This window comes from Rutidosis leptorrhynchoides, chromosome 4, assembly GCF_046630445.1.
Source record: "Rutidosis leptorrhynchoides isolate AG116_Rl617_1_P2 chromosome 4, CSIRO_AGI_Rlap_v1, whole genome shotgun sequence".
Taxonomy (NCBI): Eukaryota; Viridiplantae; Streptophyta; class Magnoliopsida; order Asterales; family Asteraceae; genus Rutidosis; species Rutidosis leptorrhynchoides.
Genome location: NC_092336.1, coordinates 6,069,256 through 6,076,538, shown reverse-complemented (window position 1 = coordinate 6,076,538; position 7,283 = coordinate 6,069,256). Strand labels below are relative to the sequence as shown.

General features: G+C 33.0%; 2 non-coding genes across 2 annotated transcripts; both read left to right on the top strand.

The window, feature by feature from the left end:
* The first annotated feature begins 2,946 nt into the window (after window positions 1–2,946).
* On the top strand, window positions 2,947–3,041 carry LOC139846297 (small nucleolar RNA snoR27). Its single transcript, XR_011759023.1, has one exon. It is a non-coding gene; the product is annotated as a small nucleolar RNA snoR27 (small nucleolar RNA).
* Window positions 3,042–3,102: 61 nt separating this feature from the next.
* On the top strand, window positions 3,103–3,194 carry LOC139846296 (small nucleolar RNA snoR26). Its single transcript, XR_011759022.1, has one exon. It is a non-coding gene; the product is annotated as a small nucleolar RNA snoR26 (small nucleolar RNA).
* The last annotated feature ends 4,089 nt before the right edge of the window (window positions 3,195–7,283 follow it).

Below are 7,283 nucleotides of genomic sequence, written 5' to 3'. Positions count from 1 at the left end.
GTCATAAGCAGCTGGTCATGTTGATCGAGAATGACCTGGTTCTTTGCAACGACTACAAGTTCTTACTTTTTTGTAGTTTCTTCACCTTTTGAAGGAATGCGTTTTTTACCTTTAGGACGTCCAGGTTGTCTTTTCTTTAGAACTGGGGGGTGTATAATTTGCAAAATCCCGGGTCCCGGATCCGACCATTCAGACCGATGGGGGAGAGGAAGAATGTGTTCGGAATACGTATTGATGTTCATGAATAAATGACGTGCGCAATGAGCGTGAAACGCTTCCGGAAACACATTTGCAATGCCGTGTGCTATTGAAGCAGCACGATCAGAAATAAAAGTAATCTCTGACATATGATCAACCATACCATAACTCATTAAATGATCTCTTAGATTGCCAAAAAACCAGGACCAAACACTGTTTGTCTCGCCTTCACCAATTTCATAAGCCAATGGTAAAATTCCACTATTGTCATCCATTGCAACAGCAACTAAATTAGTACCCAGGTACCCACCCTTTAAATGTGCAGCATCGGCGATGATTATCGGGCGGACATGTTGCACAAATGATCGAATCTGCATGAAATTTTCACAGTAAATCAAATATTATCAATGATGCCTCATACACCAGGCGCAAGGCGCAAGACACATTCTTTTGTCTTGCGCCCACTAAGCACAAGTCAATCCTTGCGTCCTTGCGTCTTTACTGCCAGGCGCAAGGTGTGGCTTGCGTCTTTGCGTACCCGTAGGCGCAAGGTGAATCTTGCGTCCTTGCGTATGGTGTACATATTTTAATTCGTTTTTGCTAATATATATTTACTTACAACTACGCCAATGGACATGTAACACATCACAAATTTATTTTCTTTGTCGGTAACCAAATTGGTGATGGTTCCCGAGTTGTGGATCTTAAGGTTATGAAGGTAAATTGGAAGCATTCTAAAGGAGTCATCACTACTGCCATGTAACATCTCTATTGCTTGACACTTGGCCCTCCATGCTTGATTGTATGATATGCTCACTCTAAACCGATTGGCTACATCATCACGTATATCTTTTGGTTTATACTCTCGATTTGCAGCCTTGAACGAATCCATAAGAATACTATCCAACACCTTTTTAGTAGCATGTTTATTGTTTCCCATAATTTGTGTGTGTGAGCATGTATGTACGTCATGCAACTTCTTAACCATAAAGTTTTCAGTGTGTCTTATTTTGTATGCACTACATTTCCACTCACAATTTGGCAACACACATTTAGCGGTGTACCGAGATTTGTCCGACTTTACAGGCTTTATTTGAAAGTTTTCTTCAAGGCATTTTGTAAATAGTTGGTTTCGGAATTCTTCCTTGTTCGAAAACGCTTGACGAACTTTGACCAAATCAGATACCTGATACGTGGTTGGAATTGGGGTCGTAAATTCGGGGTTTTCTTCATCTTGCTGACTGTGTAGAGTTGACATATTCCAGTTGAAATCTTGTTTTTCTTTATCTTCTTCATCTTCCTCGTCACTTGCTTCATCCGATTCACTAGACGCAACAACAGGTATAAACGGGTTCTCTATTTTTTTTTATTTTACACACGTTCTCGGCGCCATGGTTGAAGAAATCAAATTCTTCTGTGTTTGGAGGTGGTATTTCAGCCTGTTCTTCTTCCAAATGTTGTGTTTCGAGGTCTGGTTCGGAATTGTGTATTTCAGCCTGTTCTTCTTGCAGATGGTGTGTTTGTTTGTTTGGTTGAGACTCGAGTATTCGGAGGTTTTGTTGGAGATGGTGTGTTTGTGGATTTTGTTGGGGCTGGAGTGTTTCTAGGTTTTGTTGGAGATGTTGTGTCTGTGGATTTTGTTGGGGTTGAAGCATTCTTACTTTGTCGACAACATAAATATCAATAGGCTCGTTTGAGACAGCGTGTTTTAAAAACTCAAAAAAATCTTCATGATCATCAGTAATATCAAAAATATGATTATTTTCAATATATCTCAGCGAAACAGGTGCATTAGGTGGCAAATCAATTTTTTTAAGAACTTTCCTTAACAATACTCTTCGATTTATTGGTTTTTGTGGAGCAAGTGGTAGTTTTAATCTGGTTCTAAAACAATCAAGAGGCAGATACATAGGTATGTTGTTAACAAATTCAAAATTACCCCCACAACATACATGAACAACAAATGCTTCATCATTACTACAGCTCATTAATACACAAATTAGTGAAAAAATAGATAAAAGTGTACCTTAACGATGCTCTAATGACATGATCTATTTGGAAATGAAGTGAAATGAAATTGGTTATCTGGAGTTCTAGCCTCAATAAATACACATGTACAAAATCTTATCCGTAAAGGTACAAAAAATCTAACAAAATCTTATCCAGAAATCAGAAAAAATCCATCCTGATAAGGCGCAAGGCCGCATGGATGCAAGTCATGAACCTTGCGCCTTGCGTTTGTACGCAAGGGCGCAAGTCGCAAGGTTGCAAGGACTAATGATCTTTGTGCCTTGCGCGGGCAAATTCTCAATTTTTTTTTTTTTGGGGTTCCAGCTCAGAAAGGGGTAAAAAAATGGGCAAATAGATGATAAGCCCATTCATAATTCAAAATCGCAATACTTGTGATAACTAATTACTAATAAAGCCTTATAGCTCTCACAATCAACTTAAACTCGGCCCAGTTTGGGCCATATCTTCATTTATATTTATATATTTATATTTATAACATTACTAAAATACAAACTATCGGCCCAGTCCAACCCTTTTATCGATTAAATACCTAGTATATATACTCTGTAAATAAAATCAAGGTTTATTATCATTATCATCATCTTCATCATATGGCGGCTGTCGCCTATAAGTCTCCATCGTTTGTTGCATCGCTATTTATTTTTCTATAGTCTACCAAATTTCTAAACTTACAAAATATTAATTTTATTTGTTAATTTTAGATTGATTGAATGAATTGTTTGATCGATGATGTTTATTGAAGAAACTGCGTTATCTATCTGTGAATTCCTTCACTGGATCTGATGATAATATTAATCTTCCTGAGATCCGCTTTTTATTTTATTTTTTTTAGTAACTACAGTATTTTTTAATTTATTTTGTGGTTACTTGTTTTGAGCATCAATGATGAACTATCAACTTTTGTTATCCTTGCACTTTGATTCATAAAATGAAGACAACATGGGGAAAGGATTTCTGAGATGCTTTGTTATGTTTTTTTATATATTTATAAATATCTTTTTGCAAATTATTCTTTTGTAAACATCAAATTTTGCGAAATTGTTTTTCAGAAATTAATAAGATGGAAATCATATGCAGCTTCTTAAAAGGAAAGTTTTTGTTAAGGATTGTATACTTTTTAAATTCGACCAATTTTTTGATATATTGTGCTTTATATATAACCATTAACAATGATTGTTTAAAAAACAATTGTATAAGATAAAGTTACATACGTCAACCTGGTGATGAAATTGATACCAACACTGTACGGATACTGAAAATATTGAAACCGAAATTGTTCACAATCATGCACCGAAGACAGAGCTATGAAAGCGGTACCGGTATTTTTAGTATTATAAAAAGTTACAAAATGTTTGCAAGACTAATGAGCAATGATAGAAACTGTTATAAAAATAATAATTGGATGATAATTTTATTATTATAATATATTGCATAGTATATTTTTTTGGTTATAAATAGGTGTGTTGAGTTAGAGTTTAGAGTGTGTATTTTTTGGTTAAACATAAACTCTCTCTCTCTCTATAGATTTCAAATGCCACCAAACTCTCATTGTACATTTTTCTATAAATAAAAACCAATTACTCATACCTTTGTTCAACCCTTGTTTTCTCCGTTTTATAGTATCTCTATCTCTATATACCTTCTACAGTCAAGAACCACTAAAGGTAGTTATAAGCCTACTGAATTATAACACGTTATCAGCACGATTATCTCAACATTTATACTAAATATGGTTGGCTCTGCCACCTAACTAATATATGGTCGGTTATACCACCTAAATGATATATGGTCGACACTGTCGCCTAATTTACATTTATGTTATCTAACATTTATTTATGTATACTAACATTTACATTTATGTTATCTAACATTTATTTATGTATACTAACATTTACATTTATGTTCACTAACATTTATATTTATGTTATATATGGCCGGTTATACCGCCTGAATTATATTTTCTGTAATCTAACTCTTATTAACTTCACTAACATTTATATTTATGTTAATAAGACCTCATGATTGTACGCAACACGTCATTTGACAACACGGTACTTTATGTACGCAACACGTCATTTGACAACATGGTACCATGGGTCGAGATTAATTCCGATCAATACGAATACGATGGGGTCTTTATATGTTATCTAACATTTATGATTACTTATGCAATTAATCATTATTTATTTCATGCATACTAATGTTTATTCTTAAATTTATAATCTTAAAAGTTAAAATAAAAAAAAAAGTAGTTTGTATTTTTATTAAAAGTAAATCTTAAAAGTTAAAATAGAAAAAGTAGTTTGTATTTTTATTAAAAGTAAATCTTAAAAGTTAAAATAGAAAAAGTAGTTTGTATTTTTATTAAAAGTAAATCTTAAAAGTTAAAAATAGAAAAAGTAGTTTGTATTTTTATTAAAAGTAAATCTTAAAATTTAAAAATAGAAAAAGTAGTTTGTATTTTTATTAAAATGAAATCTTAAAGGTTAAAATAAGAAAAATATATTATAATGATATATATTATAACTTAATATATATTATAATAATATCATTAATAATATAATATGAACCTATATTCCTTTATGATATTATTATTTGTAATTATACCATTATTCATTTGTTTGCTACTTATGAATCTAAACTAATTCTAATTTCATGTTGCTATTTGTCTATGAAAAATAAATAAATTATTATGATTATGATTATGATTTATGTTGTTCATCTTTCTGAAAATAGAAAATGTCAAACTTATCAAAGCTTGAGTTTGATGCCTTAGACGTATCGGGAACAAACTACACATCATGGGTTATGGACGTAGAAATAAATCTTGGATCATTGGGTATTCTAGAAACTTTAAAAGAAAATAATACTTGTTCCGATCAAGATAAATTAAAATCAATTGCTTTTATTCGCAAACATATTGATACCACCTTAAAACATATGTTTCTCACTATCAAAGATCCACATGTTTTATGGGAAAGTATCAAGAGTAGATTCGATAATCAAAAGGAAATATTACTCCCGGCTGCGAGGGAAGAATGGAGAAATCTAAGGTTCCAAGATTTCAAAAAGGTAAGTGAATACAGCTCGGCCATGTTCAAGATCCGTTCAAAACTTCAATTTTGTGGTCAAGAAATAAGTGATGCTGATATGATGGAGAAAACTTTCTCCACAATGCATTCTGCAAACATAACTGTGCAAGAAAATTTAAGATTGCAAAATTATAAAACTTTTTCCAAACTTCAAACTTATCTCTTAGTTGCAGAAGTTAATAAAGAATTACTGATGAAAAATCAAGAATCTCGTCCTACCGGTGCTCTAGCATTTTCTGAAGCTAATGCTATTAACAATAATAATAATAAAAGAAGAAATGCACATGGACGAGGGCGTGGACAAGGTCGTAGCCATATTGGCCAAAACCATCATCATGGAAATTACCATAACAATAATAAAAATCATAACTATGTTCGAAATCACCCTTATGGTAATGGTCGTGGTGGTGGTCGTGGTCGTGGTGGTCGTGGTCGTGGACAAAGAAATAATAATCCACAAAATTATAAAATCCAAACATCATACAATCCCACAAATCACAATGTTGAAGAAGGCTCTTCAAAGAATGTTGAAGATTCTTGTTACCGATGTGGTAAAATTGGCCACTGGTCTAAAAACTGCCGAACAAATCAGCATTCCGTTAATCGGTATCAAGAATCCCTAAAGGGAAAAGGAAAAGAAGCAAATCTTGTAGATGACCTTGATACAAAAATCACTGAGCCAACTTATGACCACTTTAATGAATAAATTTCTAATATCTATATATAGATATAGATATCCTATTATATGTTCTCGTTAAATAAATGGTTGTAGATTTTCAATCTACACCATATCTAGTTTACTACATATTTCCTTATTATGTGCTATCGTTTGTAACATGTTTTGAATGTAATATATTGATGAATTATGTACTCATTATTTGTTTCTCATATTTTTTTTTGAAGTTCATGATGTATACTGCCGGAGTAAAAAATCAGTCAAATGGTGGAGATATTTGTATTGCAGACAGTGGTGCCACTCACACCATACTCAAATCTAAAAAGTATTTCACAGACTTGAAAGCAACGGAAGGAACTATACATACTATATCAGGTCCTGTGGACTTAATAAAAGGAATGGGAAAGGCAAAATTCATGTTACCAAATGGTACGAATTTTCTGATAAATAACGCCTTATTTTCTCCCATGTCAAAGAGAAATTTGTTAAGTTTCTCCGACATATACCAAAATGGATATGATTATCAGTCAGTGACAACAGAAAATGAAAAATATTTAAGTATCACTGATAAGAATCGTGTAATTGAAAAACTACCAAGACTTCATTCTGGTTTACATTATACACGTATAAATGTACCTGAAGTAAATGTGGTAGTTAAAGAAAAATCATGTGATCCTGTAATGATCAGTTTGTGGCATGAGAGATTAGGCCACCCAGGATCAACAATGATGAAAAGAATAATACAAAATACACATGGACATCCATTGGCGGATCAAAGGATCCCTCATGATGCACTTATCCCATGTACATCATGCTCACTTGGAAAATTGATAATAAGACCATCACCTCTTAAGGTTGAAAAAGAATCACCAATGTTTCTTGAAAGAATTCAAGGTGATATATGTGGACCAATTCATCCACCATGTGGACCATTTAGATATTTTATGGTCCTAATAGACGCATCTAGTAGATGGTCTCATGTTTGTCTATTATCAAGTAGAAACATGGCATTTGCAAAATTTCTTGCTCAAATTATTAAATTGAGAGCACATTTTCCTGATTATACTATTAAAAGGGTAAGGCTGGATAATGCTGGTGAGTTTACATCTCAAGCATTTAATGATTTTTGCATGTCTATTGGGATTGTTGTTGAACATCCTGTTGCTCATGTGCATACACAAAATGGTTTAGCTGAATCACTAATTAAACGATTGCAGTTAATAGCTAGACCATTGATAATGAGAACAAAACTCCCAGTATCTGTATGGGGCCATGCAATTTTGCAT